Genomic DNA, 17,795 nt, shown 5'->3' on the forward strand with positions numbered 1-17,795 from the left:
AAAAGAGTATTGAATAAAGAAGTGAAAAATCCAATAATTTACATTAGTTATTATATTTGCCTTTTCTGTTTTTATGTGGGGAGGGAAAGGAAGAGATGTTTCCATGTGTTATTACAGAAGGAGTTTCAAAATAATTGGTGCATATCATACTTTGTTATAAAAATTAAGGTCTTAGAAACTCTCATTTCTAAATCAATGAAAATGTGTCTTCTTAAATTATTGATTCTTTAAAAGTTAAAAATATGATATCTCAGCCTACCTTGTATATAAGAATGGCCCTTTGTCACAATTGTGGGCATTGAGAAATACTTTAATTTCTTTTTTCTATTCTTCTTTCTTTGTATGTGAATCATAAATGAGAAGATTAGAAGTTGAAGAGTCATGTGGAAATGATGAACACAAAATTACTAGCTAACCACTAATAATGACAAAGAGATACAATGTGTTTATGTGTGTGTGTCTGTTCACATTTTTGCCTGGAATGATAAAGGGAAAGAGTACATAGTAGTTCTACCCAGAGAGTAGGATTGAAAGGTTAGCATGAAAGAGTGGTTTTCTTTATATTGTACCTTAGAACTGTTAGGTTTTATTAACAGGTTCCTATTTAAATATACATAAATGAATTAAAGTAAATTTTAAGTAATTGCTTAAAATAAAGTATGTATATAAAATTATTTCTCTTATACAGCATGTGCATTATATATGTATATATACATATATATACATATTACTATATGTATACATATTGTATGATGCAATATGTATTATGTATATGTATAATACAACATAATACAATATACATATATATATACATATTACATAAAATAAATAAAATATACTGTAGTTTTTTGTCTGTTTTACCTAATTTAATTTCTTCCTAGGCAAGAAAGTTGGGCCACTCAAAGGGAAAGAAATTCTGATAGGCATTAGATGCGTCAGTAGCAATACTTAGAGTGAAAAACAATAGAGCAACATATGTGTGGTACTCAAAAGTGTCACCTTCGGAGGTGGGGATCCTGGTGATTGGAGCTGAAATGATGGGGCTACTACTGACTGATGATCAGTAGACGACTTTATTTCTTACAGTCACTTCTTTTATACTTTACACAAGATCTGGTTACAAACAGGATATAGATTAGGTGCAGGACATGAACTGCATGTGAGACAAGAGCTAAGCACTGGGATGTGAGCTGCACAGGCCATCAAGGGGGACAAGTGAACAACAATTATCTCTTAGTTTTAAATGACAAGAGCACGCTAAGGATTCTCTACACTTATCAGATCCATTTAAAGGAGACGGGAAAGCACTCCAGGGATCCTCCCCTGTTTATTCCAGGCATGGCCCAGGAAGACTCTTGCCCTCCTTCTGGAGTTTTCTCACAGGATCCAACACGACCCCAGTCACATTGGCGAGGATGCTGGTTGTGTTCCAACAGAAAGAAGGTATGAGGCAAGAATTTATATGCTGCTCACCTGTTCCTTCATTGATCAAAGCTATAAAAAAAATGTTTAAGAATGTAAGAATTCAGAAAATATGACACTCATAAGATCACAGCCTTTCCAGGAAACTAAATGGGTGTAAGAGCTTCATGTATCTAAGAAATGACAATAACCCTCAGGAACGAGACTGAGCATTAAGAATGTTTAACTGTAGATCTGAAATTAAGACAAAAGAGAAACTAATTCTTGAATATTGGTATGTTTATGGTAATGTTCAGTCCTTGAAAGATATTGATAAAAATAAAACTAACAAAGTTCAAAGAGAAGATGCAGATAAAGGAAAGACTAATATTAGTATCTTGACTGACTCATAAGAAATAGCTGAGTTTCAAATGACATCATTTAAAGTTTTGAAATTTTTTAGAAAATTTAAGCATACGTAACAGTACATAAATAGATGCTAAAATTCACATTGCTATTGAGTAAAAGGAAGAGAGCAGGGTGGGGATTAGGAGGATGTTAGAAGATAATTTTAGTATTACTCATAATGGAGAATCAATAAACACAGTTTAAAGGATGACATCTATGTGCTTAATTCATCGATCAGATTGGCTAACAAAAAAAAATTCAACTATAAATTGGGTATAAGACATAGACAAATGTGATCAAGAAGGATTAAAAATAACAGGATGAATAAAAGAATACCACACAAACTCTAACAACAAAAAGAAACAACAGTTGTGCCTAATAGTTAACAAAGGTAAAATCCTAGTCAAAAGTTCTAAATGAGACAAAAATCTGTGGGTCTCAATGCACAACAGAATTATAATAACTATCAACAACCATTCACACAAAAGCTCAGGAGGAATCTCTGAAGCCAAAACTTCAGGATATGAAATATAGAAAGGTACATTTAATAATAGGAAGTAATATTCCTGTTTCAGACCAAAACAATTATGTAAAAATTTCTTTTAGGTGTAAGAGAAATAAACAACATAAGATGAAAACGTAAAATATATATATACCAAACCCTATTACCATGAAGGCTAGAACTTCATTTCAACTATATATGTCATTTACAAAATTGGACCCTATAAAAATTCTCAAGAAAATTGATAACATTCTAAAAAGATACTCATGTAACATTATTTTATCAGAATGAAATAAAACTATAAATGAATACAAGATATTTAAAATAAAAGATTTAAACTTTATGTTAAAATAATGATATTTTAAAATTTTAAATAAACACCTCAAGTCAAAAAATACAAAATAAATTTGAAAAAATTCTAGAATATAATTAAAACTTGAAAAACAAAGTTGAGGAAGTCTTAGGAGGAAAATTCATAGTATTCAAAGACCTACATAGTAAATCAATAAAACATTCAAATACAAACAGAAAAATTCCAATAAAATTAATTAGAAAAATAGCAGAAGGAAATAATTTAAGAATAAGAAAGCAGTAAATAATGAGTTAGAAAACAGAGATAAATTAGAAACAATAGCAAAATATAACACTGTCTGGTTGTCTAAAAAAAATCAACAATACAAACAAACCATTAATTAATCCAGATAAAAAGAGGAGGGCTCTGGCTATGTGCATACTATCACTGAGTCCCATATCTTACTTTTATATATTCTGTTCTGTAGTGCGTGATTGGAATTCAGAAACTACCCAGGACTTCTTGCCACTTGGCTTCTTATTAGATTCAGACTAGAGTTCTGAGGATGATTGGAAGAAAAATTATCTGCTTCTAGTCACAGAAGTGTGTCTTTTGCTGGCAGTTCTGTCATAATATCAGGGTCTAGGATTCTAGACCTGCTCAAGACAGCATCAGTCTGGAAGGTCATGAACCAACTGAGAACCAAATCTGAGAAAGTTTAGAAAAATAAAGACTAAAGACAAAGCTTATATACGATTATTGGTTCAATACTATGAATAGTAAGCACAAGCAAACACTATGATAATGCAATTTTTACTGCAAATATCAACTGGTTGGAAGATAAAAAGTAAAGAGAAACCTCATTAAAATTGTAACATGTTAAAACGCCTAGGGAAAATAAGCAAAATATGCTAAATCTAATGACATACAATCTTCTTTCATAGAAAGACTCATTAAAAAGAAAAATTCTTGCCAAGAGAAGCCATATATTTGATGAAATAGTAATAAAACGATAACAGGGCTAGAAAAGTTCAATTTAATTTTTTTATAGAAAATTATACCAGGTCAAAGCAACAAGGTAAACCCTTATAAAGAAGAGCAACAATGAGGCAGAACAGGATTAGCTCAAACAAAAATAAAAATATAATATAAATATTTTATAAATAAAGCCATATGATATTGACACAGAAAAGATTGCCAGAAAAACAGAACAGTCTAGATCCAGAAATAGACTAAGCAGTCAGTGTTTGATAAAAAGTGCTATTTTAAATTAGCATGCAAAACAATATTTTTTTTAAATAAACAGTTTTGGGACAATAGGTACTAGTCACTTAGAAAAACAAATTTTGGGATCATACTTCATAAAACACAATGTAGAACTATTCCAAGATTTTGGAGATCTGAAGACACAAAAGAAAAACAGTATAAAAAATGATATAGGAGAGATGAGTAAATTTATTTATACACTAGATGTGGAGAAAGTTTTCCAACTAGGGTTCAAAATCCTGTAATAATGAAATAAATGATTGATAAATGCAATTACAGAAACATTATTTCTACTATGTATTATATGTATATATGCACACCTTATTTTATGCATATATGTATTTTTGCATATATGTAACACTGTGTTTGCATTTACCTATCGATACCCATCCATCCATCCATCTATCAATAATCCCAGGTAAGTTTTAAATAAGCTATAAATAGAATGCTGCTATTACCTAATCACTTTCCCTTATTTCATATGTAAAATTTCAAATGAATTTTAGTACAAAATCTTACATAAATATCTTAGATAAAACTTATGAAATATGTTGAATAATTCATGAATTAACTTCTTTGAACCCTAGTGATTTGTTTTTCATTTATAAATTAGGAAACATAGTAATCCCATGTACCTTGTGATATTTGTAATTTTGTCCCTTGTTTCTTTGGGAAATGTATTCTTCTTCTGGGACCTGGCACTATTGTCACTCATCTCCATGGTATTTTAAAGAGCTTCCTTTTGGCCCAGGCAATGCTTCAATAAACATTTCAATATGGAATTGAGTAAGAGAAGTTTGTCTTTGATTGTCTGTATCTATGTTGTACAGGTTAGAACCTACCTGTAGACATGTTTCCTGCTATTCAGACATGAGAAATGTGTAAAAGTAGAATTGAGAAAAGAAATAGAAATGGAGGAGAACAGAGACTGAGAAATAGTTCTTGATTCACAAACTGTCCCCCAAATGTGGAGGGTAGGGAAAGACAAAAGGGGCAGCCACTCTGGACTGGTAGGTGGCAGATTTAAAATAAGGGAACATATCTACGAGGCTTGTCCTCCTCGCCTTCAAGACCAATAGATCTCTGCACCACCTGCCAGAATCTTAAAAGTTTCTATGGAGGTCTTAACTGGGTTCAGTCACTTAGGCCATCCTGGCGTCTCAGGAACACATTGTTCTCTCAAGGCTTCCTCCTTGAAATGGTTCCTGCTGTAGGAAACAGTGCACAGAACATAGTTTCCAAGGTCAGAGAGGGGGAGGAGCCGCCCATTGCCTAGGTCCTGCTCTCAAGTTAACCTGTGGTCACATCCTCTTGGTGACCTCCTCCAAAAGAATACACACATAGATAGGATGTACCAGGAACTAGTGACAGAGCACTTTTAAGCTGTTGTGCATATTTATTCCATAACCACACATTCGTCTACTAAGTTCCAAATGTCAGCAGAGGACCTTTATAATAATTCCTCTAAATACTTAGGCTAGTATAGGTTAATATGTCTGTCATGTACAATAAAAAATATCCTTACTTATGTAGAGATCAAGTGATTTAAGTAAATGAAAGCACCTCATAAACTGTAAATCTCTAAACAAATATATGGTATGATTATCATAATGCTATAATACTTTCCTCATGTTGACTCAGTACTTATGAGTGTCTTTTTTGCCTTTATCCAGGGATTTTTAATGACTAATAAAATTCAATTAGTAGTGGGAAAAAAACAATGATATTACCTACAGAATTTTCAGATCCAAGGAAAAAGTGCAGCGAATGGGTTTGAAGCCTGAGAATTTCATTATATTGTGTAATGAATAAAAGTGAAATTTTAAAATTTTGTATTATCCCAGTGTTTACAGAGCTATGAAAATGAACACTCTTGATGACTGTGCCGAAAGCAAAACTGTTTTAAATAAATTATCACACATTAATTTTTAAATGTCATGCTAACAAAAAGAAACAGGTTTTTGAATCCAGTAATGGACAGTAGGAACATTTTGCAAGCAAAATACCGTGGCATTGTAGAGTATTTTGGAAAGCTATCATTTAACAACAGTTTTGTAAGCCAGCAATACTTGATGTATTTTTTAATGTTAATTTTTTTCTATAGCTTGAGCAGAAGTGAAAAACTAAAATATTTCTGTTCAAAGTATGCACAGCATTTTTGACTCCTCAGTTTGCATAAGACAAGTGGAATTTACCATAAATCTTAAAAATTCTATCCCTCCTGAGTTTTTCAGCTTTATATCAAATTCCTGTTCCTCTTTCAATGGTCCATTCTTTTTTTTCTTACAAATTCTAACTTTCCCAATCAAAAACAAACAGGTAAGCAAAAATCATAAATATTCTATTTCCCTAAAAAAAAAAAAAAAGAAATTTCAGACCATCAAAAAAATTAAGCCACATACATTTGTAAAATGTGATTTCTATTTGAATTCCTCATATTTTCATCAGGGAATTCATCATGTATTTGTTGTTTCTAGCTCACTGCAAATTATCTTTTATTTCCTCCAATATTACCCATTTAAGATAGTTAATAGTTTTTACTTACAAAGATTCCAAACCTATACTATTTTAATAGATTATTTTAGGAAAAGCAACTCTTCTTATGAACACTCTTTACCCATGCTTATGATGGTGGTTCATTGGATCAAATCCACCTAATTCCTTTTCTGCAGATTACAACAAACAACAAACTTTAATAGATATTGAGGGATCTGGCTGAAAGGTGGAAAAAGAATCAGATTGAGCTCTGATATAGTCAAAGGAGTGACAGTTCTAGCAAGACATGAAGAAGCTATATCCTGGGACTGGCCATTTAAAAGAAAATAAATGCCCTTTTTTCTCCAAAAAAAAGTATGGAGTTTCACTTACCTGCTAATAAAATGAATTTACAAAGACTATTGTTATTAATGGCCATTGAGTGCTTATTATATGATTGATATTCAGAGATTCTAAATGCAGTTTTAAGAGGTACCTTCTCAAACTTTGTCATTACTTTATATTATCTGGTAAGTTCATTCCAGTTAAAGTTTTCAGATGATTCCTTTAATACTTTGATATATCTTTTCTCAAACTCCAAAATATAACAAAAAACAATAATGCACAATCACCTACATCATGGCTTAAAAGTAATAGTTATTTTAATAATTCTTTTCATTGTGTATAATTTCAACCTTCCCTGATCTTCAAAAAAAAAGTCTCTTTTCAAAACAATGAGTAATTTTTTTCCTCGAAGTTTTTTTGTTTTTGTTTTGTTTTGTTTTAATTTCACACTGTTACTCTTTAGCCATTTTCAGGATGATTTTATTACAATATAAGTTTTTCTTTTATGTTTAATGTTTAATATTTCCTTTTACAAGCTTAGTTAATGATTTCCTATTTCAAGTTCTGGTTCTAAAGTCTTTTCATTTCACACTGTTTCTTTTCTTTAGTTCTTAAAGCAAGAGTGTTTTATTTTTCATCTATATTCTAGACTTTTACAGAAATGTTATTCAATCTAGTCTGACATTCCAACCTCCAAATATAACAATTTGTCTCTATAATGTCTCTTTTTTAAAGATTTTATTTATTTATTTGACAGAGAGAGAAAGAGCACAAGCAGGGGGAGAGGCAGAAGGAGAGAAGCAGGCTCCCTGCAGAGCAGGGGAAGCTGGACAGGGGACTTGATCCCAGGACACTGGGACCAGGACCTGAGTGAAGGCAGTGGCCCACCAACTGAGCCACCCTGGTGCCCTCTAATGTCTCTTTTTCATATGCACTTGTTAATAAAATCTATTATTGAATCCAGAGTTTGGGCCATTAGATTATGCAATCATATTCAAGACCAACGAATAAACTAGAGCTATTTTGTTTTTCAAGTGTGGAGCTGAACTTGGGGCTTGAATTTAAGATCAAGACCTGAGCTGATATCAAGAATTGGATGCTCAACCAGCTTTTGGATGCTGGTTAACCCAGATGCTCCTAGAGCTATTAAAAAAAATATATATATATGATATATATATGTATATACATACATATATATATACATACATATACATACATACATATATATATACATACATATATATATACATACATATATATATCATATATATATACATACATATATATATCATATATATATGCACATATATTTACATTTAAATTCAACTAATTAACATAGGGTCATATGGTGTATTATAAATTTCAGAGGTAGAGTTCAGTGATTTACCAGTTGTATATAATACCCAGTGTTCATTACATCCTGTGCCCTTCTTAATGCCCATCAGAGCTCTTTTTAAAACAAATGGTGGGAGTAAACGTTCTTTTTAAAGATTTTATTTATTTGACAGAGAGTGAGAAAGAAAGCACATAAGCAGAAGGAAGGGGAGAGGAAGAGGAGAGGAAAAAGCAGATTTCTTGCTAAGTAGGGAACCTGATACTAGGCTTGACCCCAAGGTCCTGGGATCATGACCTGAGTCAAAGCTTAACCAACTGAGCCACCCAGGTGTCCCTGTGGGAGTAAACTTTGTACTTGTTGTCAAACTCCTAAGGAAGGCCCGTTACTTCAAATATACTAATGAGATTAGAAAATTAATCCAGTTATAACATTCTTGAGTAATTATTCACTTTCCTGAATAATTATTCACTATTTCTTAAATAATTACTCACTCTTGAATAATTACGCATTCTCCACAAATTTGAGGTTTGAGTAAAGGTAAAATTGAGCAGAGAATTATTAGACTTTGATAGAATTTAGGTAATGTTTATAGGTATAGAAACAGAAATTACATCTTTATGCGGAAACAAACCTTGTGAATTTTTGAAGTGGAGCCTATGAGAGACAATAACAGAACAAATGCAGAATCATAGTAGATCAAGTATGGCTTTGAGATATATGTTGGATTGATAACTGGAAGTTAATTCTTGTGTGGAAATACCATCCCTAGGAGGTAGAAATTAGAACATTTCCTTCTAATGTTCTCCATAGTCGCAGTCACAGACAAGATTAACTATATACCTATTGGTGCCCCGTGCAAAATGAAAAGGTCGAAATCCTTATTTAAAAATCATTAATAAATTATGATATCAACATCAGAGCATTAAAGGAAGCACAAACACCTCTAAGCCAAGACCCTGTGTGACTGCAGAGTTGGCCTTCCTTTGACTCTGGCAGGAAACAGGAATCATTGTCCTGTAGGTATGCCTGTCAGATTCTGACATTTAGGAATCTAGCTGAACCCTGGGCCTGGGTGCTGGTCCCTGAAAACTGCCATTGCAATCTCAGTGAAGTCATACTTCCAATAGGGTCCTCTCAGCAATGATTAAGTATGTCAGGGTTATTGAAGGTGGCCTGTTCTTTAGATGTATGTTACATTTCTAACAGCTGACTTTGGCTTGATGACACAATATTGTCCTTGTATTAACTTTCTTAGGAGTGTTTTGTTTTTGTTTGTTTTTTTCTATCTAATCTTTCTTACTTTCCTCTCTTCTCTAGAGGAGTCTGACGTACATTATGGTCTAATGCTTTCCTAAACTTCTCTGGCTTTTTCCCATTCTCTCTTACTGAAAAACCTTTTGCATATCTAAAGCCATCTTGGTGTCTGCTTCTTGAAGGACCCAGACTAAAACCCATGATATCAGTAATGGTCTGAAGCAGTTCTGCATTCTGGGACCTTGCATTCTGGGACCTTGCATTCTGGGACATAAGGTCATTAATGCATATAAAGCCTAAATTTGAGAGTCAAAGGATGTATTTTGTAGCTTACAAATAGGGTCCTTCTCTCCTGTGGCAGAAAGATAAACATAATTGAGCAGAAAAACATCAAACAATAAGAGATACAGAATAAGTAGGTATTAAATACTCAGCCTAGGTATATTCAATCAACCTTGGAAATATCCCATATATTAGATACTGAGGATGCTGGATGAAGAGGGTGAGCATACAAAAGGAAGTAAGTAAAAATTCATTGACTTGAAAGTATATTCTAGGGGTGAGGGATTTAACAAGCTGGTGAAGATCTTAGCGGATGGATCAAAATCTGTTAAGGTACTTCTGAGGGATCTGGAGAAGTTGATGGTTAATGCTGAAAAGAGTAGAAATGATCAGTTATTCTGGCTGCCAGTGAAAGAAGGAAGAGAAAGGCTGAGGAAAGTGGGCATGCTGAAATTGAACTCTGAGAAGTCAAGAAAACTCCCAGAGTATTACATTCTATTGTAAGGCAAAAAGGACATAACAGTCACCAAGGCTGTCAAGAAATGATAAAGGATAAAGGAGAACCAAACTTACTAGGAAGTACAGCGATGGCTCTGCATTTCAGGCTAGTTATGACAGTTGGGAGTGGTGATTTTAGTGCTCAATTTACCAATATTCATGGGCACTAATAGAGGGAATGCTAATAGAGGTCAGGTGATAACATTTAACTATCAAAACCCAGAAGGCTTCAATTACCATAATAAATAGCAAGGTTGGAAGGACCAACAAGATGGCTTCACTAGCAGAGAATTTTATGAACAGTTAATAAAACATGGCATCCCTTTGAATAGTCAACAATGGTGCAGGAGCAGACAGCTGATTTTGGTTATCTCAACAAAAATTCATGACATTTCCTGAGTTCCCAGACCTTAATTGATGTTCAAATATGGAATCTATCATCTGGAGAATTTGCGAGACCCTTCTGAGAAAGTACACTGCAACTACCTTGCAAGTTTATACCATACTGATTCATCCACTAATTCTCCAAAAACCTATGGTCATTTATTCAGTTTACTGTACATTGACGAAAACAGAATAATCAGACATTTGAGAACTATTGAATATAGGGTTTGGAGATGGCATGAATATCCACCATGGTGTCAGCATGGACCTCCTGATAGTGGATAGAGGCAGATTTATGAGGACCAAGTAATAAATAGCATTATATAATGTTAACAGTGGGTCCATTAGGTCAACAGTCAATTTCACTAATAATTTCTACTGACCCAGGATGTACAAGTAGTAACTATGGACTTGAAAGTTAGAATAACTTCCACACTGCTTCTCTGCCTATGAGGTAAGAGCTAACATAGTTGGAAAGGGCCAGTCAAAACCTCTGAAACTGCTACTCCTCATCTCCAATTTCATAAAGTAGTATTTTTGTAGTTTGTTCAGAGAATGAATGCACTGGCCTGGAAGCAAAAAGAGGGAAGAGGCTCTGATCCAGAAAAAAAGCAACAGGGTAGAATAAGAATAAATTGAGAATCAAGTTTAAAACATATCTTTAACCACTGTGTCTGCTTCAAAGGATTGGAGAAACAACAGAGGAAAATTAAACATTAAAGAAAAATTAAAATTATTTCTGCTATTGTAAAGGAATTGGAAAATAAGGTATATTTATGTAGTCACTGATGTAGTGCAAGTTATTTAAGACTTGGGAAATTCAAATGTTTATGGAAGGAAGTGCTTTGGGGAAGACTACCTGGCTAAGTACATGTGATTTCTTACTAGATGGGCTAGATTTATGGACAGTATTCAGGAAAATAAAGGAAAAAGGAGAAGGGAGAGAGGTACCTGATAAAATACACTAAAAAAAATGTCATCAGTTTTCTTGAGATTGAAGCAATGAAAACAAAATAACATGAGATAGAATTAGAGTAAGAATAGTAATGTTAACTGTCTGTCCTAGATTTGGAGTGGATGCTCTTAATCAGAAAATACTCTGCTCTCTCTGGGCAGAGCTCTTTCATGCACTGTGATTCTGCATGGAGTTGTTAGAGAAGAAGTGGAAATGGAGTGGTTTCAAGTATTCAAGAGGTTCTTTATCAGGAGAAATTGTCATCAAACTGTTGTCATTATACCAAATTTGAACTTAGGGATGGGTCATAATTATTTTCTTCATGGATGATTACTATCATCCAATTTCAAAATATCAATTCATAGGATCTAGTCAACTGGTATGGATTGATTTGATTTTGGTACTAAGCTAAGATTATTTTCTCTTCTATTCTGTTTTCTAAAATACAATTTTAATAAATATTAGGGAAATCATTTGAAGCAATATTTTTGCTACAGTGTCTTGAATTAGAAGAGTGTAGAGCTAGAACTTTGATATCCTCCTGTTCTTTTTTTTTTAAGGATTTTATTTATTTTCTTGACAGAAAGAGAGAGCATGGGTAGGGGGAGGATCAGAGTGAGAAGCAGACTCCCCACTGAGCAGGGAGCCCAACGTGGGGCTCCATCCCAGGACACTAAGAACTAAGATCATGACCTGAGCTGAAGGCAGATGCTTAATTGACTGAGCCACCGAGGTGTCCCTCCTTTTTTCCTTTTGAATTATTAGGCAGTTTTAAAGTATATTTTTGAATAACTTTAACAAATCTGAGTTTGGGTATTCCACTGGACCCCATCTATTATAACAATTGAAGTCTAAACTGAAGCTACAGGATGATGATCTAAATAACCTCGGGATCAGACCATCACTTGAGATCTTTAATGCTTTGTTCAGCAGCTACCCTTTAACCCTTCTAGAACATACTGATTTTTCATCTGCAATTATGGATCATAAATTATCACTTTTAAAATTGTCTTCTTAACTGATATTTTGACTGAATCTGGACTTGATTTTATCAAAGTTAGACTAAGTTGTTTTCAAAGCTAAGAAAGATACAAAGTGCATCTCAGGGGATAATCGTGCTCAGTTTCTGTGAGTGGCCTTGTTTCCTGACATGGTTTGGAAGTCTGCCTGGAAAATGAAGCCAATAAGCAATGGGAAATGAGATAAGACATGGGGTGAAAATGATTTCATAGCAAAGACCCTGTTTCCATTGGTTTGGGGCACTGCTACTCCACTGTTTTCTTTAGAGTTATATGAATTATCTGATAAGAGCAATTGGGGCAAAGCTAGTTGGATTTGGGATTTCTGTTATTCTTTGTATTGAGGTAAAAATGAAGAGAAGGTAGATTTTAAAGAATTTGTTTTTTCCCAAAAGGATTTGTAATACTACTTTTTCAACTCTAATTATTTAAAAATAGATATTGCTTAAAATTGAAGGAGAAATAGTAAAAGTAATACATCAGTGATTCTGCTGTTGCTTAAATCATTTTATTTGAGGTGCATCACCATTTTATTTCATTACATGAAAGCTCCATAAAGGAAGGGAGCCCATCCATTTTGTTTTCTGCTTATCCTCAGTATCTAATCCAAGAAGAACTCAATACATATTCTGTATGTATTGAGTATAAAATTTGTTTTGTATGTGTCAAACGTGCTATGTATCTGTGGAGAGCAAAATGGAGTCTCTCGGGTCAAGCAGGAGCCTGTGTCAAGCAATGATGTTAAAGTAGTTAAGGTAGTACAGCTTTGAGATATCCCTGAGACCAACAGTAGGTAACACCCCAGAACTGATAACAAGCAGAAGCAGAGGAGGTCAGCAGGGGCCCAAGACCAATTAAATCACTTTAAAAAGGGGAGGATTTTTGGCAGCAAACTCTGACTCTTCAGACACGATGACTTATGTCTGACCAGTTAAAAAAGGCAACTGTTGCTAAAGGCTCTGCCCAACTGAGCTCTGAACAAATCAAGATCCTTCACTGATTGAACACAATAAGCAGTAAGTGCCAAGAGCTGACCCAGACAGGACTTAGGCCTTATCTCAACTGCATGCCCACAGATGGACATTGGTTTGGTTTGTTAACTTCCCACACCCTTCTGTTAATCTTGTTTGTTGTGTGGCTTCTCTTTTGTCCTGGTCTGTCTGCTGTATAAGAAGCCAAGTTTAATCATATGGTGAATTGTCATTTAGTTTGGAATCTTGAGCTGCTTTATCATTGTGATTAACTTTCCTTTATGACTGAATAAAGCTGGTCACCTGGAAAGAACAACTCTTGTGTGTGTCTTCACAGAATGTTCATGACAGCATCTTAGAAAAATCACTAGGAATTAGGATGTAAAATGGAATTGGAATAGTAACACGAGGGAAACTCTGACTGAAGAAAGGTATAGTCTTGGCACTGACTTCATTAAAGTCCTCTCACAAAAATGTCTCTGATAACATGTTAAGGGCTACCACTATTTCTGAAAACATTATTAAATAGTATATTTAAAACTTTGAATATGGTGAATATCCTTGATATAATCCACAAAACCAAAGATATTTGTTTTTTTAAATGATTATTAAGAATGTAAAGTCGTCCTGACAGGAATGTATTTGAAAAATGCCGGTCAGGGGCAAACAAAAAAGACTTGATGAAGACTATTGGTTTCTCATTCCATCTGCTGAACTATGTTCTCTTGGTTGAAGGATGTTAAGGAAACCTTAACTGAAACCTTAACCGAAGAGGGGAGGAGTATTTTAATAGCCATTTCAGATATACATGAGTATTACTGTTTTATGCTATATCCCAACTTATCTATAGTTTCATAAAGCTTAGTTGCGATTTCAAATTTAGAACCATATCAATGGTCCTTTCATACTCTGTTACATTAAAATTGTTAATCCAAAAAAAAAAAAAATGCAGGGTTCCTTGGTGTCTCAGTCATTAAGTGTCTGCCTTTGGCTTGGGTCTTGATTCCCAAGTCCTAGGATCAGCCTCGCATCTGGTTCCCTGCTTGGGGAACCAGCCTGCTTCTCCCTCTCCCACACCCCCTGCTTGTATTCCCTCTTTCACTGTCTCTCTGTGTCAAATAAATAAATAAAATCTTAAAAAAAAATTCTTCCACAACTATTTTTAGAAGCTTCTAGAACTAATAGAAAAAAGGTTTTAGGATGCCTAGGTGGCTCGTTCGATTAAGTGTCTGCCTTTGGCTCAGGTCATGATTCCAGGGCCCAGGAATCTAGTCCTGCATCAAGCTCCTTGCTCAGCAGGTTGCCTGCTTCTCCCTCTGTCGGCTGCTTCCCCTGCTTGTACATGCTCTCTCTCTCTCTCTCTGACAAATAAATAAATAAAATATATTTTTTAAAAGGTTTGAAGATTATTTCAAAGTTCAGGTACCCATATTACCAGTCATATAAAAAATGGTACAAGTTGAGAAGGTTATTTTACATGTTTTCTCATGGAAATGGTATCAGGCGTTCCCTGATTTTCAGCAACTCTTCTCCCTGAGAACACAGTGAACAATGGCTTTGCTGATAAGCTAAGTAATTTAACAAAATGAACTAAACAGTACGTGAAGAGTTACTCTTTTTCCTCTCCTCAATGAGTAAATCATTCACATTATGTAGTGGGTTGGAGCATTCAGTGTGTCTTATGGGAACACATGGATGGGAGGGGCTTTCTTTTTCCTTTCCATCAATGAAGAATGTTTTTGAATTTGATAACCTTATTCCGTTAGCCAATATATATATTTTTCTCATTCAGAAATTTCAAATGAAAGGAAGCTTTATTTACTAGCAAATAAATCTATTTTATGAGTTCTCACAAGAACACTTGTCCTTAAAATAACATCATAATTTCATTACTGGAATATTGATGTTTAGGTAGAAAAATGAAACTATCACTCTTAACAAAAAAAGATACTTGGTAGAAGAAAAAAAATTTCTGAAAATTAAACAAATACCTTTTTGTAGAGCGGGTAAAGAATATTTCTTATATTACTATTAATGGGGTTATATTATAATTACTAAATATTAAAGAATATTTCTTATATTACTTATATTACTATTATAAGAAATATTAAGTATTTCTTATATTTATAAGAAATAAAGAATTATTTCTTATATTTACTGGTAAAGAATATTTCTTGTATTATATTACTTATATAATATAATTTATATTAAATTATATTCTTATAATTCTTATATATTATATTTCTTATATTACTATAATATATTCATATATTACTAAAAGAATTTTCTTATATTACTTATAAGAATATTTCTTATATTACTATATTAAGAGATATATTTCTTTTGTTTCTTATATTACTTATATTACTGAATTTTAATACTGAATATTTCCTATATTACTGTATCTGGATCAAAAACAATCCTTAAAGGAAGAATTCAAAAGAAAAATTTTTACTTAATATTGTACTAGAATTGCTAGCAAAATAACTTTAACAATTTAACAAGAAAAAGTGGATTATTGGTTAATAAATTTATTATATTCAAAATTAATATTAAAACAACTAATGAAAAACAATTTGAGGGGTTTTTGTTAATCTCTTTATTTTAAGAGCTCTTACTATGAAAAGTTGTAGAAATTAAACATTAGCTGAGAAAAAAAGAAAAGAGAAGACCTATGTAAATAGTCACATCTGATTTTTTTATAAAAAGCATGAAAACGGGTGCTTATTACACCATAGTTTGTGAGAGTGATAAAGTAAATATCTCAGAGGTCTCTCAACAACGTAGAAGCTAACTAATTCCGGCATTTCAATGGCAGTTTAAAAAATAATAAAATAGAGTTAAGAAAAGTCAAAATAATGATGAAATGAGCTAGCTTTTGAGTCATAATATCTGGGTTTAAGGGCTAACTCCAGCATACAGAAACTCTGTGACCTGAGGAATATCACTTCACCGATCCAAGTCTTACTATCCTCTTCTCTAAAAGCAGGTAATGAGGAACATATATTCCATGAGATTTTCTGAGAATTAAAAGAAGTAATGCTCTTAAAACAGTACCCCTCTTAGCCCATTTCAGAAGCTCCTGGAGCTTCACACTACATTGAAATCACTATTTAGTAATTATGTATTATTAATTTTGAGTTCACTAGGGGAATCACTCTATCTCTAGTTTAAAAAAAAAAACAAATAGATCAATGAATTGATGTAAATTGTCCTAAAACTTAGTTACATATCAATAAATACATACATTATTATACACAGACACACATATATATGTATATATATTTATCAGCTCTATATACACAGATTTATACATCACTATATAAAAAAATCTGTGAAAATGTACAAATAGAATGCCTTTATATGTCATTTAAAACTTAATGAAAGAAAAGTGGTAATCTAGTTAAATGTTCGGTAGGAAAAAAAAATAGATTATTCTTCCCTAAAATATTTTAAAACATTATTCTATAGTTTTAATTTATTATATATTGGTGAATGTTAATATATTTTAATATGTGAAATTAAAATTTTAAAGAGAATACAAATTAGTTAACACTTCCTTAGTACAAGGGTAAGGACAGATCCAATAATTTTCTACATAAATATCATTTTTTTCTGTGACAGAAGCAAACATTATGTAAATTTGAAAGCATCAAAAGAGGGGCGCCTGGGTGGCTCAGTGGGTTAAGCCTCTGCTTTCGGCTCAGGTCATGATCCCAGGGTTCTGGGATCAAGCCCCGCATCGGGCTCTTTGTTCAGCAGGAGCCTGCTTTCCTTCCTCTCTCTCTGCCTGCCTCTCTGCCTACTTGTGATCTCTGTCTGTCAAGTAAATTAAAAAAAAAAAAAAAATTTAAAAAAAAAAAATTAAAAAAAAAAGAAAGCATGAAAAGAGTGAGAAATTATGTGTCATTAATGAATTTAAATAAAATATTTTAATAAAAACCGTAAAATCTTTGTATTATTATTTAATAATAAAATGTTAGGAGCTCTGTTTAGTCACTGAAAGAAAGGAGATCTTTTTCTTAAATACTACATATATTTTTCACAATTTGTAAGACAAGATTCTCTTAAAATATTTTTGGCATTATTTTGCTTCATTATATATATTAAACAATTAATAAAGCCAAAGTTTCCACTAGCTTCTAACTAGTTTATTTAATTGGACCAAATGACATCAAATACGCTTAATTTTGCTATGTTTAGAACTACTCATTTTGATCTCTCACACACTTATAACAGAAGCCACATTGTCGAACCCAATTTAATATTATCACATACAAGAATTAACTTGTAATTATTTCTTTCCCACATTTATTCATTTAAAATTATTTATTGGATATTTATTATGGGCAAGGGATAAGACGTAGTACTTTATTTTTTTATTTTTAAAATAAAAATATTTTTCAT

Source organism: Mustela nigripes, chromosome 15, assembly GCF_022355385.1.
Source record: "Mustela nigripes isolate SB6536 chromosome 15, MUSNIG.SB6536, whole genome shotgun sequence".
NCBI classification, from domain to species: Eukaryota; Metazoa; Chordata; class Mammalia; order Carnivora; family Mustelidae; genus Mustela; species Mustela nigripes.